Raw genomic sequence first — 24,491 nt, 5'->3', positions numbered from 1 at the left:
TAATACTGAATGCATTATTAACCTCTACCAAGCACCTACCCCGGGTCCGGGAGCACCCCCCACCCCCCCCACACGGATTAGCATCGCTAGCATAGCGTCACAATTAAATAGTAGCATCTAAATATCATTAAATCACAAGTCCAAGACACCTAATGAAAGATACAGATCCTGTGAATAAAGCCACCATTCAGATTTTTTAAATGTTTTACAGGGAAGACACAATATGTAAATCTATTAGCTAAACACGTTAGCAAAAATCAACATTTTTCTTGTCCACCATTTTCTCTCAACACCAGTAGCTATCACCAATTCGGCCAAATAAAGATATTGATAGCCCCAACCAAGAAAAAACCTCCTCAGATGACAGTCTGATAACATATTTATGGTATAGGATAGGTTTTGTTAGAAAAATGTGCATATTTCAGGTAGATGTCATAGGTTACAATTGCACCCACCGTCACAAATGGACTAGAATAACTACATAGAGCAACGTGTTTACCTACTTACTAATCATCAAACATTTCGTAAAAATACACAGCATACACTAATCGAAAGACACAGATCCTGTGAATACAGACAATATTTCAGATTTTCTAAGTGTCTTACAGCGAAAACACAATAAATCGTTATATTAGCATACCACATATGCAAACGTTACCAGAGCATTGATTCTAGCCAAAGAGAGCGATAACGTAAACATCGCCAAAAGATATTAATTTTTTCACTAACCTTCTCAGAATTCTTCCGATGACACTCCTGTAACATCACATTACACAATCCATATAGAGTTTGATCGAAAATGTGCATATTTAGCGGCACAAATCGTGCTTACACAATGGAAATACTGTCCAACTACTCAAGCAATCTGCCCGGCAGCATCATGATAATACAACTATTTTTATCGAAAACTATTCATAAACTTGACAAAAAAAATACAGGTTGGACATGAAATGAAAGATGCATTAGTTATTAATGCAACCGCAGAGTTAGATTTTTAAAATTAACGTTACTAGACATACAGTGTGCGTTACAGCCAGACTAGTGACGCAATAACGGCGTCACAAATCACCATTATTGAGTTTACATTTTTCCACATAAAAACGGAATAACATCATAAATAGCTCTTACTTTTCGACGAGCTTCCATCAGAATCTTGCCATGGTGGTTCTTTGTCCAAAAGAATCGTTGCTTGGTTGTAAAACGTTGCATTCAACTTATGATTTAGCAGCTAACTATAGCTAACAATTGCTAACATTAGCTAACGTGTCCAAATCCTCAATACGCAATACTGAGGAAATTCCGAAAAATAGCAATATACTCGCATAATCTGATATAACTCGGTTTCAAATAGCTTCGTTATGATGTTTCTAACACCTATATCAAATTAAATTACAGACTGATATATCTAAAGTTCATTACTGAGCGCTCGAAAATGGCATGCCCAGGTATCTCTCTGCGTAAAGTTCAACGTCGAAAAGATGGCGCACCTCACTCCTTGGTCTTTTATAACCTCTGAGAGTGAAGTAGGAACCCCATTCCACTTCTCATTGCTTACTGACATCCAGGGGAAGGCGGGTGCAGTTCGTGTCATTCCATAGGATATACACACCCCTTTAAACTGAACTGAGATCAGAGCTTCGCTCTCAGACCTTCGCAAAACCTGTCATGGATTTCGCTGTAGAAAAAGTTCTGTTCCACTCAGAGACATAATTCAAACGGCTATAGAAACTAGATAGTGTTTTCTATCCAATAATAGTAATAATATGCATATTGTACGATCAAGAATTTAGTAGGAAGCCGTTTAGTCTGTAATGCAATTATGCTAATGAGAAAACAGCACCCCCTGTAGTCGCAAGAAGTTAAGAAACGCTATCTTACCTCTGAAGTTCCTAGAGATTTTATTGAGTGTATGAACAATACTCCATCACATATTCTGCCTTCCTCTTGTGATGATTTAGTTAATAACTTTAATAGCAAATTAAGGGCAACCATTGATGCCAGTAAGGTTGAAAAAGGCCACATCCAAACAAAGTGATTGATGAGTGAGGAAACTAATTAATTAAAGAGAAATTGCAGAAAGCCTGAGTGGAAGTCGAGAAAGTCAAAGTTGCAGGTCCAGTATGATATTCTGAGAGAGCAACTTGGCATATATAAGAGAGCAATAAGAAATGCCAGACTGGCTCCTTTTCCTAACCTGATCACTAATAATCTGAATAATTTGAGAGCGCTCTTCTCGACCATTGATGGCCTGATAAATCCTATCCCAGCAAACCTATGTGAACTTTTCTCCACATCTTAATGTGATGAGTTTGCAGCATATTTCAGACATAGGATAACAAACATTAAGCTGGATATCAGTCAAGCGAGAGCTAATGAGAAGTTAGATGACATGTGCCCTAGCCTACCACCCACAGGTACTATGGATATATTTTCTCTTGTTGACACGGATATGCTCAGGCAAGGGATATCACAACCTAACCTGTTTGGGCTGCAGGGGCAGTATTGAGTAGCCGGATAAAAGGTGCCCATTTCAAACGGCCTCGTACTCAATTCTTGCTCGTACAATATGCATATTATTATTACTATTGGAAAGAAAACACTCTCTAGTTTCTAAAACCGTTTGAATTATATCTGTGAGTAAAACAAAACTCCTTTTGCAGCAAACTTCCTGACAGGAAGTGGAAAATCTGAAATCGATGCTCTCTTCTAGGGCCTGCCTATTAAAGTCCTAGATATTTATTCATTTAGATGCACTTCATACGTCTTCCACTAGATGTCGACAAGCAGTGAGAGAAGAAATGGAGTGTGTAACTTGATCTGGGCTCGAATAAATGCTCTTTGTATGACGTGTCACCAGTTTCCTGTTTTCTGGAGAGCGCGTCAAGGGACCTGGATTTGCCTTCTGATAAGCTGTCGTTATGGACGACTAATATCTCCGGCTTTGATTTTATTTGATACATGTGACAATATCATCGTAAAGTATGTTTTTTCAATATAGTTTAATCAGATTCTTGAAATTTTTTCGGGAGTTTTGCCATGTTCCGTTCTCTGAGTTTGTTGACGATGGAGAGATTCGCGCCACTTGGCAAGTGTGCTTGCTAAATCGAGAGGGAAAAAAGCCGTTCTAAATCCAAACAACGATTGTTCTGGACAAAGGACCCTTTGTACAACATTCTGATGGAAGATCACCAAAAGTAAGAAACATTTTATGATGTTATTTCATATATCTGTCGTACTTGTGAACTAGTCGTTTGCGGCCAGGTTTTGGGTACTCTCTCGCCATAACGTAAACTGCATATCGTAATGAAGTTATTTTTAGAATTCTAACACGGCGATTGCATTAGGAACTAGTGTATCTATTATTTCCTATACAACATGTATTTTTTAGTTATGTTTATGAATAGTTATTTGGTCAGAATATGTGTGTCAGAAAAAGTGTCAGAAAAATATCCGGACGTTGTGGGAAAAAGATGCTACATTAGCACAATGTATAACCACTGATTTCAGCTCTAAATATGCACATTTTCGAACAAAACATAAGTGTATGTATAACCTGATGTTATAGGACTGTCATCTGATGAAGCTTATCAAGGTTAGTCAAAAATTATATATCTTGCTGGTTTATTCGCTATCGCTAACGTGCCTATTGCTATCGCTAATAACACGGCGATTGCAATAACCTGTTTGGGCTGAAGGGGCAGTATTGAGTGGCCAGATAAAAGGTGCCCATTTCAAACGGCCTGGTACTCAATTCTTGCTCGTACAATATGCATATTATTATTACTATTGGATAGAAAACACTCTCTAGTTTCTAAAACCGTTTGAATTATATCTGTGAGTCAAACAGAACTCATTTGGCACAAACTTCCTGACCAGGAAGTGGAAAGTCTGAAATTGGGTCTCTGTTCTACTTCCTGCCTATAAATGGGCATGATACGTAAGAGTATACGTGCACTTCATAGACCTTCCCCTGGATGTCAAGAGGCGGTGAGAGAAGAAATTTAGTGTTTATCTTGGTCTGAAGTGGAATACAGGCTCTTTGTATGACGTGTCCGCCCATTTCCTGTTTTCTGGAGGCGCGAAAGGGGACTTGGATTTGCCTTCTGTTTAGCTGCCGTTATAGGCGACTAATATCTCCGGCTTTGATTTTATTTGATACATGTGACCATATCATCGTAAAGTATGTTTTTTCAATATAGTTTCATCAGATTATTGAACATTTTTCAGGAGTTTTGCCGTGTTCCGTTCTCTTCCGTTTGTTGACATGTAGAGATTCGAGACACTTGGCTAGCGCGCTTGCTAAATCAAGAGGGAAAATGAACGTTCTAAATCCAAACAACGATTGTTCTTGACAAAGGACACCTTGTCCAACATTCTGATGGAAGATCACCAAAAGTAAGAAACATTTTATGATGCTATTTCATATATCTATCGTGCATGTGAACTAGTCGTCGGCGCCCAACGTTTGGGTACTCACCTATACCGAAGCTGGATGTCGTAATGAAGTTATTTTTTAGAATTATAACACTGCGATTTCATTAAGAACTAATGGATCTATCATTTCCTATACAACATGTATTTTTTAGTTATGTCTATGAATAGCTATTTGGTCAGAATATGTGTGTCAGAAAACGTGTCAGAAAAATATCGTTGCTATTTAGATGTTGTGGAAAAAGTAGCTAAGTTAGCACAATGTGTAACCACTGATTTCAGCTCTAAATATGCACATTTTCGAACAAAACATAAGTGTATGTATAACCTGATGTTATAGGACTGTCATCTGATGAAGAATATCAAGGTTAGTCAAAAAATATATATCTTTTACTGGTTTGTTACGATCGCTAACTTTTGCTACTGTGAAATGGCTTGTCTTTCTGGCTATTGTGGTAAGCTAATATAACGCTATATTGTGTTTTCGCTGTAAAACGCTTAATAAATCGGAAATATTGGCTGGAATCACAAGATGCCTGTCTTTCATTTGCTGTACACTATGTATTTTTCAGAAATATATTATGATGAGTAATTAGGTATTTGACGTTGGTGTCTGTAATTATTATGGCTGCTTTCGGTGCAATTTATGATTGTAGCTGCAATGTAAACTATGATTTATACCTGAAATATGCACATTTTTCGAACAAAACATAGGTTTATTGTATAACATGTTATAAGACTGTCATCTGATGAAGTTGTTTGTTGGTTAGTTTGGTTGGTTGGTTCTTGGTTAGTTAGGTTGGCTTTGTGCATGCTACCTGTGCTGTGAAAAATGTCTGTCCTTTTTTTGTATTTGGTGGTGAGCTAACATAAATATACGTGCTGTTTTCGCTGTAAAACATTTTAAAAATCGGACATGTTGGCTGGATTCACAAGATGTGTACCTTTCATTTGCTGTATTGGACTTGTTAATGTGTGAAAGTTAAATATTAAAAAAATATATCTTTTGAATTTCGCGCCCTGCACTTGAAGTGGCTGTTGTCATATTGATCCCGACTTAGGGCTTGCAGCCATAAGAAGTTTTAATGTGTGAAAGTTAAATATTTCTAAAAAATATATTTTGAACTTCGCGCTCTACACTTGAAGTGGCTGTTGTCATATTGTGGCCGGCCTCGGGCTTGCAGCCAGAAGAAGTTAAACGTCCTACCTGCCTTCTCGATCCTATCCTCACCACCTTCTTCAAAACTGTTTTTAATTGCATATCTGAAGAAATGCAAGCTATTGTTAATCACTCACTTTCCCCACTGCACTAAAAACTGCCATGAAGAAAAGTCATCTAGCTCTAAGCAATTTTCTGACAATGTCCAACCTTAACAAAATAATGGAGAAATTGGTTTTAAACAAAATATTTTTTTAAAGTTCCAACTGTATTTATGAAAAATTCCAATCTTGAGTTCGTGCCCACCATAGCACAGAGACAGCCTTAGTTAAACTGGTAAATGATCTTAGAACCAACACAGATGCCAAACAGCTCTCTGTCCTTGTACTCTTGGATTTATGTGCTGCATTCGACAGTGTTGAGCATGATGTCCTTCTGGAAAGACTGGAGAGTTGGCCTCTCAGGTCCAGTTCTAAATTGGTTTAGGACCTATTTATCCGGTCAACAGTTTTTTGTCACCCTTGGTGAACATAACTCAGAGGAAATACATATCACGTGGCACAAGTTTCAATTTTTGGTATGGTATTGTTCAGTTTATATACACTGCTCAAAAAAATAAAGGGAACACTTAAACAACACAATGTAACTCCAAGTCAATCACACTTCTGTGAAATCAAACTGTGCACTTAGGAAGCAACACTGATTGACAATAAATTTCACATGCTGTTGTGCAAATGGAATAGACAAAAGGTGGAAATTATAGGCAATTAGCAAGACACCCCCAATAAAGGAGTGGTTCTGCAGGTGGTGACCACAGACCACTTCTCAGTTCCTATGCTTCCTGGCTGATGTTTTGGTCACTTTTGAATGCTGGCGGTGCTTTCACTCTTGTGGTAGCATGAGACGGAGTCTACAACCCACACAAGTGGCTCAGGTAGTGCAGCTCATCCAGGATGGCACATCAATGCGAGCTGTGGCAAGAAGGTTTGCTGTGTCTGTCAGCGTAGTGTCCAGAGCATGGAGGCGCTACCAGGAGGCAGGCCAGTACATCAGGAGACGTGGAGGAGGCCGTAGGAGGGCAACAACCCAGCAGCAGGACCGCTACCTCCGCCTTTGTGCAAGGAGGAGCAGGTGGAGCACTGCCAGAGCCCTGCAAAATGACCTCCAGCAGGCCACAAATGAGCATGTGTCTGCTCAAACGTTCAGAAACAGACTCCATGAGGGTGGTATGAGGGCCCGACGTCCACATGTGGGGGTTGTGCTTACAGCCCAACACCGTGCAGGACGTTTGGCATTTGCCAGAGAACACCAATATTGGCAAATTCGCCACTGGCGCCCTGTGCTCTTCACAGATGAAAGCAGGTTCACACTGAGCACATAAGCACACGTGACAGACGTGACAGAGTCTGGAGACGCCGTGGAGAATGTTCTGCCGCCTGCAACATCCTCCAGCATGACCGATTTGACGGTGGGTCAGTCATGGTGTGGGGTGGCATTTCTTTGGGGGGCCGCACAGCCCTCCATGTGCTCACCAGAGGTAGCCTGACTGCCATTAGGTACCGAGATGAGATCCTCAGACCCCTTGTGAGACCATATGCTGGTGCGGTTGGCCCTGGGTTCCTCCTAATGCAAGACAATGCTAGACCTCATGTGGCTGGAGTGTGTCAGCAGTTCCTGCAAGAGGAAGGCATTGATGCTATGGACTGGCCCGCCCGTTCCCCAGACCTGAATCCAATTGAGCACATCTGGGACATCATGTCTCGCTCCATCCACCAACGCCACATTGCACCACAGACTGTCCAGGAGTTGGCGGATGCTTTAGTCCAGGTCTGGGAGGAGATCCCTCAGGAGACTATCCGCCACCTCATCAGGAGCATGCCCAGGCGTTGTAGGGAGGTCATACAGGCACGTGGAGGCCACACACACTACTGAGCCTCATTTTGACTTGTTTTAAGGACATTACATCAAAGTTGGATCAGCCTGTAGTGTGGTTTTCACTTTAATTTTGAGTGTGACTCCAAATCCAGACCTCCATGGGTTGATAAATTTGATTTACATTGATCATTTTTGTGTGATTTTGTTGTCAGCACATTCAACTATGTAAAGAAAAACGTATTTAATAAGAATATTTCATTCATTCAGATCTAGGATGTGTTATTTTAGTGTTCCCTTTATTTTTTTGAGCAGTGTATTTTAGCCCATGGCAGCATTCTTAGAAATGACAGAATTGATTTTCACTGCTATCCAGACGATACAAAACTTTACATTTCTGTGTCGCCAGAGGATATTAGCTACACTCATAAATTATTAGACTGTATTATTGATTTAAATACTTGGATGGTTCACAACTTCCTCCAGATAAAGATCGAGGTATTTGTTGTTGGAGCCAAAGCACAGAGAGAGAATCTGGCCACACATTTTAATTCACGGGCAATTAATATAAAACACCAGGTAAAAATCCTAGCCACAGGAAGTAGAGGTCCTAGCACCCCCTGAAAAATCTGGGGGGGGAAAAAAATATATATATATATACTCAACAACAAAAGAAACGTCCCTTTTTCAGGACCCAGTCTTTCAAAGATAATTCGTAAAAATCCAAATAACTTCACAGATCTTCATTGTAAAGGGTGTAAACCCTGTCTCCCATGCTTGTTCAATGAACCATAAACAATTAATGAACATGCACCTGTGGAACGGTCGTTAAGACACTAACAGCTTACAGACGGTAGGCAATTAAGGTCACAGTTATGAAAACTCCGGACACTAAAGAGGCCTTTCTACTGACTGAAAAACACCAAAAGAAAGATTCCCAGGGTCCCTGCTCATCTGCGTGAACATGCCTTAGACATGCTGCATGGAGGCATGAGGACTGCAGATGTGGCCAGGGCAATACATTGCAATGTCCGTACTGTGAGATGCCTAAGACAGCGCTACAGGGAGACAGGACGGACAGCTGATCGTCCTCGCAGTGGCAGACCATGTGTAACAACACCTGCACAGGATCGATACATCCGAACATCACACCTGCGGGACATGCACAGTATGGCAACAACAACTGCCCGAGTTACACCAGGAACGCACAATCCCTCCATCAGTGCTCAGACTGTCCGCAATAGACTGAGAGAGGCTGGACTGAGGGCGTGTAGGCCTGTTGTAAGGCAGGTCCTCACCAGACATCACCGGCAACAACGTCGCCTATGGGCTCAAACCGCTGTCTGTCGCTGGACCAGACAGGACTGGCAAAAAGTGCTCTTCACTGGCGAATCGCGGTTTTGTCTCACCAGGGGTGATAGTCAGATTCACGTTTATCATCGAAGGAATGAGCATTACACCGAGGCCTGTACTCTGGAGCGGGATCGATTTGGAGGTGGACGGTCTGTGATAGTCTGGGGCGGTGTGTCACAGCATCATCGGACTGAGCTTGTTGTCATTGCAGGCGATCTCAACGCTGTGCGCGACAGGGAAGACATCCTCCTCCCTCATGTGGTACCCTTCCTGCAGGCTCATCCTGACATGACCCTCCAGCATGACAATGCCACCAACCATACTGCTCGTTCTGTGCGTGATTTCCTGCAAGACAGGAATGTCAGTGTTCTGCCATGGCCAGCGAAGATCCTGGATCTAAATCCCATTGAGCACGTCTGGGACCTGTTGGATGAGGGCTAGGGCCATTCCCCCCAGAAATGTCCGGTAAATTGCAGGTGCCTTGGTGGAAGAGTGGGGTAACATCTCACAGGAAGAACTGGCAAATCTGGTGCAGTCCATGAGGAGGCGATGCACTGAAGTACCTAATCTCTTGAAGCTAGGGGGCAGAATTTTTATGTTTGGAATAATAACGTTCTCAATGTAAGCTGCCTATTTCTCAGGTCCAGATGCTAGAATGTGCATATAATTGACAGAGAAGGATAGAAAACACACTAAAGTTTCCAAAACTGTCAAAATATTGTCTGTGAGTATAACAGAACTGATTTTGCAGGGGAAAACCTGAGGAAATCCAACCCGGAAGTGACTCTTATTTTGAAAAATCAGTGTTCCATTGCCTGCCTTTCGTCCATTTAAAGGAATATCAACCAGATTCCTTTTCCAATGGCTTCCTCAGGGTGTGAACAGTCTTTAGACATAGTTTCAAGCTTTTATTCTGAAAAATGAGCGAGATTTATCAAAACGCGTCAGTGGATAGACGGATGTCCTTCCATTAGTTTATGCATGCGACACTGGTTGCTCGACATTTTATTTCTCTCCTGTATTGAATAGTTTACAGTCCGGTTGAAATATTATCGATTATTGATGTTAAAAACAACCTGAGGATTGATTATTAAAAACGTTTGACATGTTTCTACGAACTTTATACTATTTAGAATTTTCGTCAAGCCTTGATGACCTGCCTAAGGCTGTGGAATACTGAACATAACGCGCCAAACAAATGGAGGTTTTTTGATATGAAAATAATCTTTATCGAACAAAAGGAACATTTATTGTGTAACTGGGAGTCTCGTGAGTGCAAACATCTGAAGATCATCAAAGGTAAGCCATTCATTTTATTGCTTTTCTGGCTTTTGTGACCAATCTACATTGCTGCTAGGTGTTCTTAATGTTTTGTCTAGTGATCGATAAACTCACACAAACGCTTGGATTGCTTTCGCTGTAAAGCATATTTTCAAAATCTGAAACAACAGGTGGATTAACAACCAGCTAAGCTGTGTTTTGCTATATTGCACTTGTGATTTCATGAATTTAAATATTTTTAGAGGGTGCTTTTTATTCATTCCATTTTTATTGTTTGACAAAAAGCACACATTACAAATGTGTCGTAAATAAAAACAAACAAACGATGTAAAATAGGCAGTGTAGGGATACGGTCAGATATTCATAAGGAGGCAGAAGGTTCGGGTGCATAAATGTTGATATTTACGCTTATAAAAAAAGATTGCCGTTTTGAAACTGCAGTAAAAGTGCAGGAACTGCCGTCGAATGCGGTATTTTGGATGCAATAATTGCATAGTAACTGAAGTGTACTGCACTCTGTGATTATACGCTAAGGGTATTTACAGTGTTCAAGTAGTGGTGTTCGGTAAAGATATTTACAAAGCCAAACTGGACGAATTGACTTACTGGTGATAAAATTCAAATAAAAACGTGGGCCTCAAGCAGCTTTACCCTGCGCTACCTAGTTTCCTCCCCAGTCGATTTTTCAAAACAGAACTGAATTGCCACCTAAACTGGGCCACACACAACACACAAAACTGGCTAATACACACACATGTAATTATGTAAAAGAACCACATGACATAATATTCAAACATTCAAATATACTAACATTTCATAGCGATCAATCTACGAGACTTTGATCTATGATACACCGGTCCATAGAGGGAATCAAAGTATCTTTTGGATTCAGACTTGATTCAGGCTTCTTCTCCATTTTCAGAACCCCCCCCCACCCACCCACGTTGGGTCCTAGAGCCAAATAGGAGTTACACAAATAATTTTTGATAACTTCTTCTCAGCCAGCAGATAAGCTCGTGTCTAACCAACTTCCCCCATCCATACTTTTGAACACTGGGCTATGTGATATATGTGATAGCTGTTTAATGGCATTGTGGAGATTGTATACTTTGTAACACTTCCACTTTTATGTTTGTGGGTCATTGAGATTCATAACACATGCATTGATCTAACGTGGCACTAACAAATTCAGGTAATTAGCTAGCTAACACTTGTTGACAGCTAACATTACTGGCAAACATTAGCTGCTGCAGGCCAAAACAAATCTTTGTCAACGTAACTAGCTAAGCTTACCTTCACTGACTCGCGTTCATTCCTTGACACTGAAGTTGTCGATGATGGTCGGTCAGTCACCCCCACACTGTAACCCTCGAAGTTGAAGATGGAGGGGCAAGCGGAGGGCTTCAATGTTTGACTTCCTTCCATTCAGAAACTCCCGCTTGCGACATCAAAAGTGCCCTTCATAACAAAGTCCTCCAAAATAAACGTTATTCAAGATCAAAATATTCAAAATAGAGATGTTTCTATGTTACATGCACATGTTTAGTATTAGTGGATTGAATAAATATCGTTGCTTGTGTTTCCATTCCCCTTTAATGGAAACTCTACATGCGTCAGGATAATAAAGAGGCTTTCACGTGTCCTGTGCTACCAATGGCCATCAAGGACAGGAGACAAGGAAAGCGAGGTAGTTACCTACTGAGACCCAGGACAAGCGTTGGTTTACAGTTCATTGAAGAAGTACATTTCCTTTTCCAATAGGGGGCACCAAAACACCATACCTCTCTATGGGCAGGTAAGTACAGACTCTTTAGTGGCATCAGGGTAAGGACATTTGGTCTTTTAGTTCTTCATCCAAGTTCTCTTCCTCTCTTTCTGTTAATCCTATCTTCCATAGGGCCAGATCCTGAATTGCCCAGTGTGTGTGTGTGTGTGTGTGTGTGTGTGTGTGTGTGTGTGTGTGTGTGTGTGTGTGTGTGTGTGTGTGTGTGTGTGTGTGTGTGTGTGTGTCAGTGTGGACATGTGTGTGTGGACATATGTGTGTGTGTGTGTGTGGACGTGTGTGTGTGTGTGGATGTCTTTAACTATACTTATGGGAACCAAAAATTCCCACAAGAATAGTAAACTAACAGAAATTTGACCAACTGGGGACATTTTGTTGGTCCCCACAAGGTCAAATGCTATTTATAGGGGGTTTAGGGTTAAGGTTAGAATTAGTGTTAGGGTTAGAATTAGGTTTAGGGTTAGCAGCTAGGGTAGGGCGCTAGGGTTAGGGTTAAGGTAAGGTTTTTGGGTTAGGGTAAGGGTATGGGTAAGTGTTAAGTTTAAGGGTTAGGGAAAACACGATTTTGAATGGGACTGAATTGTGTGTCCCCACAAGGATAGTTGTACAAGACGGTGTGTGTGTGTATGTGCCACATTGCTCTGTTGTGTCCAATTAAAACATCAGAGAGAAGAACTACAATGAACTACTTCCCTGTCATATAAAATCAATCACAAGTGTGCACACACACACAGAAACATGCACACAGACACAGGCAGACAGACAGACACACACACAAGGACGGGTAAGGGTGCTAGTATAAAGGATCTGTCAGTGTGAGAGGGGATTGTGAGCAGGCGATGGCTTCAGAGTGTCTCTGGTAATGGGTTAAAAGGACTAGGGACATCAAAACGAGGCCTGTTGAAGGAGCTCAATTCAACTTGTCAGCATGACTATTCATTGGGCGGGAGAGGCGGCGCGCTTTAATTCCTCCATCTCGTCCCTTTGAGTGACTGTGTGTGTGTGTGTGTGTATATGTGTGTGTATGTGTGTGTGTGTGTGTGTGCATGCCTTTGTTTGTATGTGTGAAAATGTGTCTGTGTGTGAATTCATCAACATCAATGAGAGAGAGAGAGAGAGAGAGAGAGAGAGAGAGAGAGAGAGAGAGAGAAAGACAGAAACTCACCCCCTCCACTTCCATCTCTCTATCTATCACCATCTTTCACCATCCTCTCTCCCTCCCTCTCGTTGACACAGTGGCAGAGAGGAGTGTGGGTTTAATCATGGGGAGAGGATCTTCATATTCAGAGACTCGTAAATCTTCTATAAACTGTTCACTGCCGAGTCACTCCTTTAACCACTGACCCCTTTACTCACCTGGAGAGGGGTCTCCCTCCCTGCAGACAAGGGCACCATAATAGCCTTCCCCTCACCTCACTTCCTCCCTCTCTCCCCCTCTCTGGCTACCCATCACTTTTTCTCTCCAACATTTCTCCTTTTAATTCTCTCACACCTCTCCCATATCATCTCTCTCTTTTTTTGTTTTACTTTTTACCCCTTTTTTTCCCCAATTGGTAGTTACAGTCTTGTCCCATCTCTGCAACTCCCATACGGACTCGGGGAGGCGAAGGTCGAGAGCCATGCGTCCTCTGAAACACGACCCTGCCAAGCCGCACTGCTTCTTGACACACTGCTCGCTTAATCCGGAAGCCAGCCGCACCAATGTGTCAGAGGAAACACCATCCAACTGGTGACCGTGTCAGCGTGCATGCGCCCGGCCCGCCACAGGAGTCGCTAGAGTGCGATGGGACAAACCCTCCCCTAACCCGGACGATGCTGGGCCAATTGTGTACCACCTCATGGGTCTCCCTGTAACTGCCGACTGTGACAAAGCCAGGGATCGAACCCGGATCTGTAGTGACGCCTCTAGCACTGTGCCTTAGACCGCTGCACCACTCGGGAGGCCCCTCTCTCCCATGCTGCCTCTCAATCAGGCTATTCCTTGTTGGGTTCTCTTATTTCCTTTTGTTCCCACATAATCCTAACTACACTGCCCATAGTGGTATATTCAGTGCAATGCATATTTGATGGTTGTTATACAGGGGCTGTTTAAACTAGGGGGTCTCTAGTTAACAGTTAAGGAAACAGTTAATAATGATAAAGTCAAATAAGTGACTACTCCAGACTTATTCATACAGTAGGAGGAGAGAAAGATTGAGAGAGGGGAGATGTTAAAACAAGAGAGAGAGAGAGTTGTATGAGAGCTGAGGTGTTGGAGTGGCTCCTGATCGTCATTAATAGCCGAGGTGCATTATACTGTAGATTCTGGTCATAAATAGTGTTTCGGGAAGTGAGGCAGGCGCTTTAACAGCCTTCTCTGGCGGCATGTCAGCGTTTAACGACAGTCACAACCCTGGGTGAAAGCACTGCTCCTATCCATAATTAACACATACAACACACACACACACACACACACACACACACACACACACACACACACACACACACACACACACACACACACACACACACACACACACACACACACACACACACACACACACACACACACACACACACACACACACACACACACAAAGCTTCGCTAGCACGGCCAGTGTTACAGACACTACCCTCTAGCTACTGATCCCTCAGGGCTTGAAACGAGGGAGGGTTCCTTTCTTTCTCTCTCTCCATCACAGTTCACATCTGGATGTGTCATCCTGCCCTGTCAGCCCTCACATCAGGACAGGTGACAAAGATCAATCTATTTCTCACTCTCTCTCTCTCTCTCTCTCCTCTGTCTCTCTCTCTCTCTCTCTCTCTCTCTCTCTCTCTCTCTCTCTCTCTCTCTCTCTCTCTCTCCAATTAGCTAACGAGGCGAAGAAGCCAGACACGAGCAAAGGATTGATGGAGGGGAGCAACTTCTCCCAGCAGGCAGTGCTTACTCATGAGTTTCCATATTTTCTTTCCCTTTATCCAGGAGAGCGTTACAGAGGTGAAAGAAGACAGAGAGGGAGAGAAAAAGAGAGGTGGGAACCTTGAGAGGAGAGTAAAAGTTTGATTGTGCAAGAATTTCAAAAAGGATTACAAATGTCACTACACATGTTAGGAGACATCTAGTCATGTCTGAGACGGACTGCCAGTTCCCCCACCAGAAGAAATGTTCAGGGTAGTAGAAGATATCCTCACAATTGACCTTTGTTGTTTGTGTACTGTGTGTTTAGTTTCAGTGGCGATAGTGTATTTACAGTTTTTTACAATCACTTTGGCACTAATTTCAGAACCTTGTCGTAATTTTTCAAAACTCTAGACACAAAACTCAAAACAGTTATCACTTGTAACACAGGCTGTCCAATGTTCAAAAAATTGCATTGTGCATTCATATCTTTAAAGAAACCTTGCCCTTGCAGAATCATTGTTTCAAATAACTCATTTATCATGAAATACCAAAGGAACATTCATTTAGATCACCCACACACAAGATACCGATAGATTCACTGTGTAGTTGTTCGTACAATCATTAAATATTGTAGTACAGAATATGTGACACATGTTTCATCACGCTACTACACGTAAATACATCACTGTAAAAGCACGAGTAGAGAGAATACTATAGAAGCAGTGAAATCATTTATTGATGAAATACAATAAAATCACAACATAGGTGTCTTTGAATCAAAGCAAAATTATTAGCTACAAAAAACTACAAAAACTACAGTAAAACGTCAACTGCAGTGTTCCTCACCTGGCTTACTGTAAAAAGCAAAACAAAGGTTTGGTTACTGTACTTCTATATTTCCCTCAACCCTGTCTTGTTTGTTTTCATTAGCCAAACATCTTGGGAAGAATCTTCGGGCATGGTGAATCCAGGCCTGACACTGGTCTGCCGTGATGTCATTGCACGCGTCATCCATGGCCTGGAGAAGGGTTGCTTGTTCGTGAGGCCGCCCATCATATACCTTCCACCTCCATGTGGAGAAAAATTCCTCAATCGGGTTAAGAAAAGGAGAGTATGGGGGTAAGTACAGGGTGGTAAATTGTGGTTGGGCCTGAAACCATGCTTGCACCATTTGAGCATGGTGGAACCTGACATTATCCCACACAATGACATAGGTCATGCCATCAGCTCTACAGACCTGATTTAGCTCATCAAGGAAGGTTACATTCGGACAGCGAATGATGTGGCTGCCTGCAACTCAATATATAGAGTATATAGATGTTGTTCGACCAAACATTAGAACAGGCAAGATGAGTAATCTAAGCAACTTTGATCGTGGTATGATTGGTGATGCCACACATGGTGATTCCAGCATCTCAGAAACAGCTGCCCTCCTGGGATTTTTCCGCACTACAGTCTCTAGAGTTTACAGAGAATTGTGCGATAAACAAAACACATTCAGTGAGCGGCAGTTCTGTGGGCCAAAACACCCTGTTAATTAGAGAGGTCAGAGGAGAATGTCCAGACTCATTCAAGCTAACAGAAAGGCCACAAATGCTCAAATAACAGCTGTTTAAAACAGTGGTGTGCAGAAGGGCATCTCTTAACGTACAACACCGTGAATAATTCAGGCTGTTGTGGAGGCAAAAGGGGGTCCTACTCAGTACTAGATAGGTGTACCTAATAAAGTGGCCGGCGAGTGTACAGTAATGTCAGATTTGAAAACATGGTCTGGAAAAGTGTTACATGGGACCATAGAAACAGTGTCTAATAAAGAATGATGATGAAATATTACAGCCATAGATAATGTAGTCCAATTGGTTCGGTACATGGGACCATAGAAACAGTGTCTAATAAAGAATGATGATGAAATATTACAGCCATAGATAATGTAGTCCACTTGGTTCATGTTCTACGGTAATTGATGTCAATGGATCTCGTTATCCTGAAACTTTCATGATCTAAACATGGAATATTGTTTGTCAGTTTCCATAAAACTATGCATTAAGAGTAATGCAACAGTTACGAATCATTTTGAGCCGTTGTATCAATTGATAGTTAGATCATTGTAATGGAATGAATAGACAATCATTTCAGATGTAAATGTGTGAATTTCATTTTGAAATGGTAATACTTTGATGTTAAGTTGAGTCATTTTGAACAGGTGATTTTAGTTCAATGAGCAAATTATCTTATCGTTGTGTATTGTATCCAAGCAATTGGAAAAAGTGTTAGAGTTTTGAAAAATTTGCATTTTGATCATTGGTTGTGAGTTTTGTGTCTCGAGTTTTGAAAAAGGACATCAAGGTTCGGAAATTAGTGCCAAAGTGATTGTAGAAAACTGTAATTTGTCTTGCAACCACATGGGAAAGAAACTGACAGAATGCACCTTTAAATCTAAGTGTAATTACCTTTACTTAGCGAGGACACTGTGTGGATGCGTTGACTGGCCCATGGTTGGTGTCGAGACCCTGACATTTACGCTGACATTTGGGAGGAATCTATAAATGTCCACCGTCAGGAAAGGTGACGTCCTATCCTGTCACTGAAGGCAGGGTCGTGAACCTTGACCCTGAGGGCATAAGTGATCTAGAACGGAAGTGTGTGCGGCAGCAATGTCGAACGATGTTTGTGTGTATTACAGTCAGGTCACCTTGGTGTTCTGGTAGAAGTGGGTCAGGATCAGAATACCTCTCTTCCCATCTGTGCCACTGGAATACCATCCAACCTCCTCAACTGCAGAGGAGAGGAGAGGAGAGGAGAAGAGAGGAGAAGAGAGGAGAAGAGAAGAGAAGAGAAGAGAAGAGAAGAGAAGAGAAGAGAAGAGAAGAGAGGAGAGGAGAGGAGAGGAGAGGAGAAAAAAAGGTGGAAAGAAGAGAGACGGTCAAAGGGGAAAAGGAGAGTAGGATGTTAGGAAGTCAAGATCATGGCCGGAAAGAAAAGCAGCCTTGGTCCCTGAGGAGCAGCTGCCTGTGTCTATAAGTCAGTGTGTATCTGGTGACTTTAGACCCATCAGCTGTCTGAACGTAGATATTAAAGCTGTGTGCTCTCAACTGTAATGGATTACCTGGCCAGGCTGTCTCCCAACCCGGCCCTGTTTGACTAGACCCTGTACACGCACGCACGCACGCACGCACGCACGCACGCACGCACACACACACACACACACACACACACACACACACACACACACACACACACACACACACACACACACACGAATGTGAGTAGATAGCGAGAGGCTGCCAAAATCCTCCAGGACCTCTGGAAGGGCAGATTAATATCCACACTGACTGATGGTAAAAATGTCAAGGAACGACATATACACACATACAAACACACACACACACTGTCTGAACCGCCAGTGGGCCAGCGGGGCCAGAGAGCAACCTTCTGCCAAGTGACACACACATGTAGCTGACCGACTGCCAACACACACACGCACACACACACCCACACACCTGCAGCCAGCACACACACAACTTTACCCCTCAACAATGCAATCTGACCCCCCCCCCCCCCCCCCTAAGCCAGTGCATGATGATTGCAGTCATTTTCCCCTGTCACCCCACAACTGGTCACACTATCAGTCACATTGTATGATGTGTTGGCTATGGCTGAATTCATCACGTCTGCTGATACTATTATAATCCTATACTATCATTGTTTATGAAGTAGCACCATTCAAACAGACATGCACATTTGCCTGTCTAACATGGTACAGTCTTTTTAAATAGGGTTGAGGAATACAACAATTTGACCAAAGGTCTGCATTGCTGCCCACTAATGGCGAAAGTGCATAAAGATGGCGGAATTCAGATATGACGTCATTGTTTTAGCACTACCCACAGAGTTCTTAAACTCTGCCTTGCGATGTGGTTCAATGTGCCAATAAATCAACACAATCTACTTCAAATGGTTGGCGTCTTCAAGCTAAAAGTGGGATCATGTATATTCTGTGACAAAAAAAAAAATTGTAATGGAGAGCAATGTACAATACGGAGGAATTTGGGGTAGGTGCATGGGTTCCACCATCTTTATGCACCTTCAAGTACCTGCCCCGTTCAGTCCAGTGGGCTGTGAACTCCACAACCCACCCCTATACCCACTTCCCCCAACCATACCACCCAATCCCTTCCCCCCTACCGGCCCATCCCCCAGCATTTCCCCTTATTTACCAGAGGAATGCGGCGGCGTGAGAGTTTAGGCCTGATGGATGGCTGTGCCAGCGGAGGGGAGATAAACAGGCAGCTGATGGATCTGCTGCCGGCCCGGTGAAGACATCACACCGCACGCTTCAGCCTGTCGCCAGAGAGCTCCGAGCCACGGGTGTCCGGAGGGCGGCCATTTTGTGTCCATGTGTGCCAGCGCTGGGTCCTAATCGCTCCCTGCATCTCTAGTTGAAAAGGCCCCAACTAATGAACCAGTTTCACAAGCCCAGAGAAGTTGATTATGATTGGAGAGGTCCTACTGAGCTGGTACTGGTCCAAGTGCCCCTCTCATACGCTCTCTCTCAACCCTCCCTTCCAGTTATATGCCCAAATAAAAATATTTTGTTTTGTAGTTGCCTGTAATTGTCAGTAGAGAGCACTGTTAGCCTGCTCTTGAGGTCTGGCTGAAGTGGATGTGTTCAAAGATCAGTGAGGAGTACTGTGAGCGTTAGTACTTACATGTTGTTATAGAGTCAGAGAAAGATACAGAGGGAAGGATATATCTTAAATTCGTCTCCATAAAATGTGCGGTTGTCTTCTCTCGTCTTGGGCTTGAATTAAGCTAATTCATTTTTTAGATGAATTTCACTGAATTTCACTGAATTTCACTGCAAGCAATTCTGGTGTTTTATTTGGATCGAGTGCTGTTTTGGCAGATAAAAAATGTAACCCTAAGAATGGCAAATGAATCATTGGGTCGTCATTCAAAATAACACTTTTCCAAGTAATACATGTATTTATTATCTGCCAAAGTACTAACCGTATGGATCACTTATGCGATTGAATTCTGCTCTTACTGTATGGTCTCAGATGTAGTTAAAACGTAAAAGAGACCAGTGACTGACTTTTTACTGTCATCATACTGTGTTATTCACCATTAGATTTCCATAACAAATCCAATGTTGTAAATGGATCACTTTCACGTCATCCCTTTTATATAATCATAAAGTAAAGACCGGTCGGTCCTTAAAGGTCTATAGTTGCTAACCATCCGCTACTGCTCTCATAATCTGTCAAACGTTCACGCTGGATATTGACAGGGCATTACAAAGGACTGCACTATGCCTACATCCTTATCTGACAAAAACACTTCATCCCGGTTTTAAAACGTTCACTTTGAAAGAGTTAGGGATCAAATATCATGCAACATATTATCATCACATCACGTTGACCTGTCTGTGATTATCAACTACATCGTGATCAGTATCACTAATTCACAAGACTCGAGACTCACACAATGCTCATCCAACCAAACCTTTTAACAGACTGGATAGCCACTGGATCCATGACTCACAGTTGTTACATCACCGTAGGCCATTTAAACACCTTCAGTGTATACAATTTCATGTTGAATGTATTGAGATATGTACTTGATCTCATAACAAGTATACACTTGGAATGGCCTCAATCTGTTATCACCATTTTAAAATACTCTCTCCTCTCTCTTACTCCCCCTCTCTCCCTCTCTCTCTCTCTCTCTGTCTCTTTTTCGCCTTTCTCTTCACATCCCCCTCTCTCTCCATGTGTGAAACCTGCACCCAGTGACGGTTCGGGAACTTTCTTTACAGGAGGGCCGTGGCTCTAGGGCTAGGCGCTAGGCGCTAGTCGTGAAGAGAGTCGCCTAATTAAAAAGCACATGAATATGCATGACACACTTGTACTGCTCGCACTAATTACATATTCAGGGATGTTTGTCGGAGGCAGCGCGAGTCGAGGCGGTGGCGTGAGTGGTCCTCGCTGATGTCTAACTTAGCCCTGCGTGCTGACAGAGAGACGCGGGGAGTCAGGACATCTCAATAAAACCATAACACCACAGTAGCAGGAAGCAGGTTCTACAAGGCTACAGAGGCTGTACCTTAGGACATTCCCGGTCCACAAGGTGAAACATTGACAAACTTTAAAAGAGGAAAATTGTGAACTATATAGCAGCCCAGATGTATGGCTAAATGTAGCCATGCTTATGTCTGATCAAGTTATCGAAGAAAATACATAAAGTAAGAGAAAAGTGTTATAACTGCGTATACTATACTACACTTTGTAAAAGAGTATTAATTACATAGGCTATTCTACTTGATGTTACTCATCTAGTATTATCACTAATGTGTAATGTACATTGGGACCCAACATTCGGAGAAATTCTGAGAAGAAGGAGAAAGAAAGAGAGGAAGATGGAATTAGAGGAAGATGGAGAGAGAGGGGAAGAAAGGAAGGGAAAAGGGGAGTTATATGGTGGCAAATATGATAGACTGGCTAATCACCACTTTGCCCTGCTAATGTGGAGCCCCTGTGGCAACAGAACATGTTTTATTCAGAGACTTATTACATTCCAGTCCAGACTGATATTTAGCAGCAGGGTTGGGGAGTAACTGATTACATGTAATTAGTTACATATAATCTGATTACATAAAAACCCTAACTGCAATCAGTTTCGTTACCAGCAAATATATTGTAATCAGATTACAGATATTTAAAAAAAACTAGATGATTACTTATTGGATTACTTTTAAATTCAGAAAGGATGTTTGCGAAAAAAATAACATTATGACAACTTCCATAAGTTTAAGTTTGTTCCACCTGAATGACTCCGAATACAAGTTAGAGACCACCATGATGACACACCAAATGCATTTGGTGGGAAAGTTAAGGGGAAAGTAATCCAAAAGTAATCAAATTACGTTACTGAGTTTGGGTAATCCAAAAGTTACATTACTGATAAACATTTTGGACAGTGTAACAAGTAACTGTAATGGATTACATGTCGAAAGCATCATACCCAACCGTGCTTAGCAGTTAGCGCTACTAGAATTAGCCCACCAATAGTCAGTTAACATTGTAGCATGCTAACCGTTCTGGTCTTAATAAAACATAACGCTAAAGGAACATTTCATTTAGACCTTAGTAGGCCTACACCAGCATCAGGCAGACAGATCGTTCTACTCCCTATGGCAGCACAAGCACTACAAGAGGGGAGGAGGAAAAACGTAGATGGAGGAGAACGATAACTGAATGGAGCTCAGAAGGAGCAGAGGTAAGAAGATATGACTGCAAGTAAGGTAGATTTGCGGCAACAGAGGGCTGTGTGCTAATATTTTATGGTGTGTGTGCGTGCATGTGTGTGTTTATATATATATGTGTGTGTGTGTGTGTGTGTGTGTGTGTGTGTGTGTGTGTGTGTGTGTGTGTGTGTGTGTGTGTGTGTGTGTGTGTGTGTGTGTGTGTGTGTGTGTGTGTGTGTGTGTGTGTGTGTGCGTGTTAGGCATTATGTGGGTACATGCTGGCCATATGGAAAAGACAATGAAGTAGAGTAATTAAAACAGAACAAAGAGAGAAGTGCAGCACCATAATTAGAACACTGATTAATCAGCTGATAATTTTATCTTGATTAATGTGACTGATTTTCTCTCCGTATTGACCCCAGACAGTCGGGCCTGGTCCAATTAAATTTAAATTATGCTTCAGAAATCTGTCCAGTCCCCCCTCCACACCATCTCCCCTCTATCCAACCCCCTTCCCCAAATCATGTCACATGCTGCGTTTTAATTGTTTTAGAATAAACATAATGTGGGAAGCAGTGGTTTTTGGTTTTCATTTTGTAAGACACACACAGACACCCCTGCATACACACACAAACATTACGTTATATTGGAATTTAATAAGTTTTAACAACACCAAATGTTAAAATTGCGAGTGACTCTGATAGAGTATTTTTCTGGATATAATGGAGCCTTAGCCATGTTCATAACAGCATCTATGTTTTGTGTACATGTCTTATTCTGAAAACCCGAAAGCATCTATCTGTGAAGCCGATTTGATGAATGGAAAGGTTACAATGTTGCCCGTTCTCTGCAGTAGGCTAATCATCTTTCATTTTGAACAATGACATACTAGCATTGGGGTATTCTTCTCTCAACACCTCAAAATGCCATTAAAACATGTGAGTGACTTCAGCATGCCACTGTCCCCTTGGTCCGTCCCTCAAACCCTTCCCCCTCTGACACCACCTCCATCAAAGCAAGAACCAATCTCTCCAATATTACACAATGGCAGGTGCATTTATTCTGTCAATTAAAATGCGGGGAGGGAAACAGTTGGAGGGCTAAATGAGAGAGCTGCTCCCATCCCATCCTCCCATCCCTCGCTCCTCTCCTCTTCTCTCTGTCAGTTTTTTGGCCTGGGCTCAGCTGACTGGATGAGGGCCAGGTCCTGGAGAGTGACTTTGGGCCTAGCTGCCAACGCATGGTACCCGTGCCAGCCCTTGTGCCAGTCCCCCAGCAGCCCTCTCTCTCCCCCTGGCCTTGCTGCCTGGCAGGCTGGCTGCTCTGGCTACTGTGGTTGCTATGTAGTGGAGGGCACCGCTGCTGTCACACAGGGTCCCCAGCGGGAGTGACCGGGGCCAGGGTGTTAATGCCTTCAGATCTGGTTAAGAGCACAGTGACAGCTCTATTACCGATGGGGGGAAGGAGGAAGAGGAGGAGGAGAGACAAAGGGATAGAGAAGGGGGAGGAGGCTAGGGCAGTGCTAACACATATGCAGGTATGGGCTTTGCGGACACGTGTACACAAGCCTATGTGAGCACAAAAACGTATGGAAAATCTCAAAGGATTGCACATCAACAGCTCAGCAACAACAGCCAATACAAGATGCACTGACAGTCCAACACAACTCTGCTATGAGAAGATTTGAAGACCTGAGTGAAGGAATGTGCTTGTGGAAATTCTTGAAACACAGACAATTATCCACCCCGGTTGCTCTTGAGACAGTGAAAAGAGAGAGACACAGAGACAGAGGAGGAAGAAAAGGACCCTGGGATGAAGTCCAAATTCAACGCTTCCCGCCTCATTTCCTGTGACCTACATGAGGCATCTGATGATTTCATTTTTGCCAATCACAGTCCACTTACCGTTTACAGTCTCCACTGGGACCACAAAACGAACCGTCCATTTTAGCTGGTACATTTAATAGTTGATGTGTCAACTGTGAGCCTGAAAACATTTGCACGATGAAATGTTTGTTACGATACACGCACATGTATAGTTAACATGGATCACACAGATTATTTGATTTTAAACAAGACTCAGATAAGGCTTGACTACATTTCAGTAAGTAAATCTCAAACATATTTACTGGCTAGCAGTTCCTCAAAAGCAAGTAACGTCTGCCCAGCATCTACATACCTCTGCCCTGAATGTCTCTTGCTGTGCCAGTCTGGTTAGTCAATAAATAAATGATGAAATGTGAAATGAATAAAAACATGAATGACTGTGGCGATGACACCCAGTGACAGCGTTGAGATGGGAATTAGGTCCAAAGCAGCTCTAAAGCTGGTTATGGGCATGGGCCCCACTAACGAGCCGTGAGATTGAGTTTGACACGTCGGAGAACAGGTGCTTGTTTGTTTCATGAATAAAAGGACCCGGCAACGTACTGCCCAGTGCCAAGCCAGTGCAAAAACACAACAATGTCCCAAAAATAAAAATATGA

Source organism: Salvelinus fontinalis, chromosome 1 (genome assembly GCF_029448725.1).
Source record: "Salvelinus fontinalis isolate EN_2023a chromosome 1, ASM2944872v1, whole genome shotgun sequence".
NCBI classification, from domain to species: domain Eukaryota; kingdom Metazoa; phylum Chordata; class Actinopteri; order Salmoniformes; family Salmonidae; genus Salvelinus; species Salvelinus fontinalis.
Note: the sequence above shows the minus strand (reverse complement) of the source record.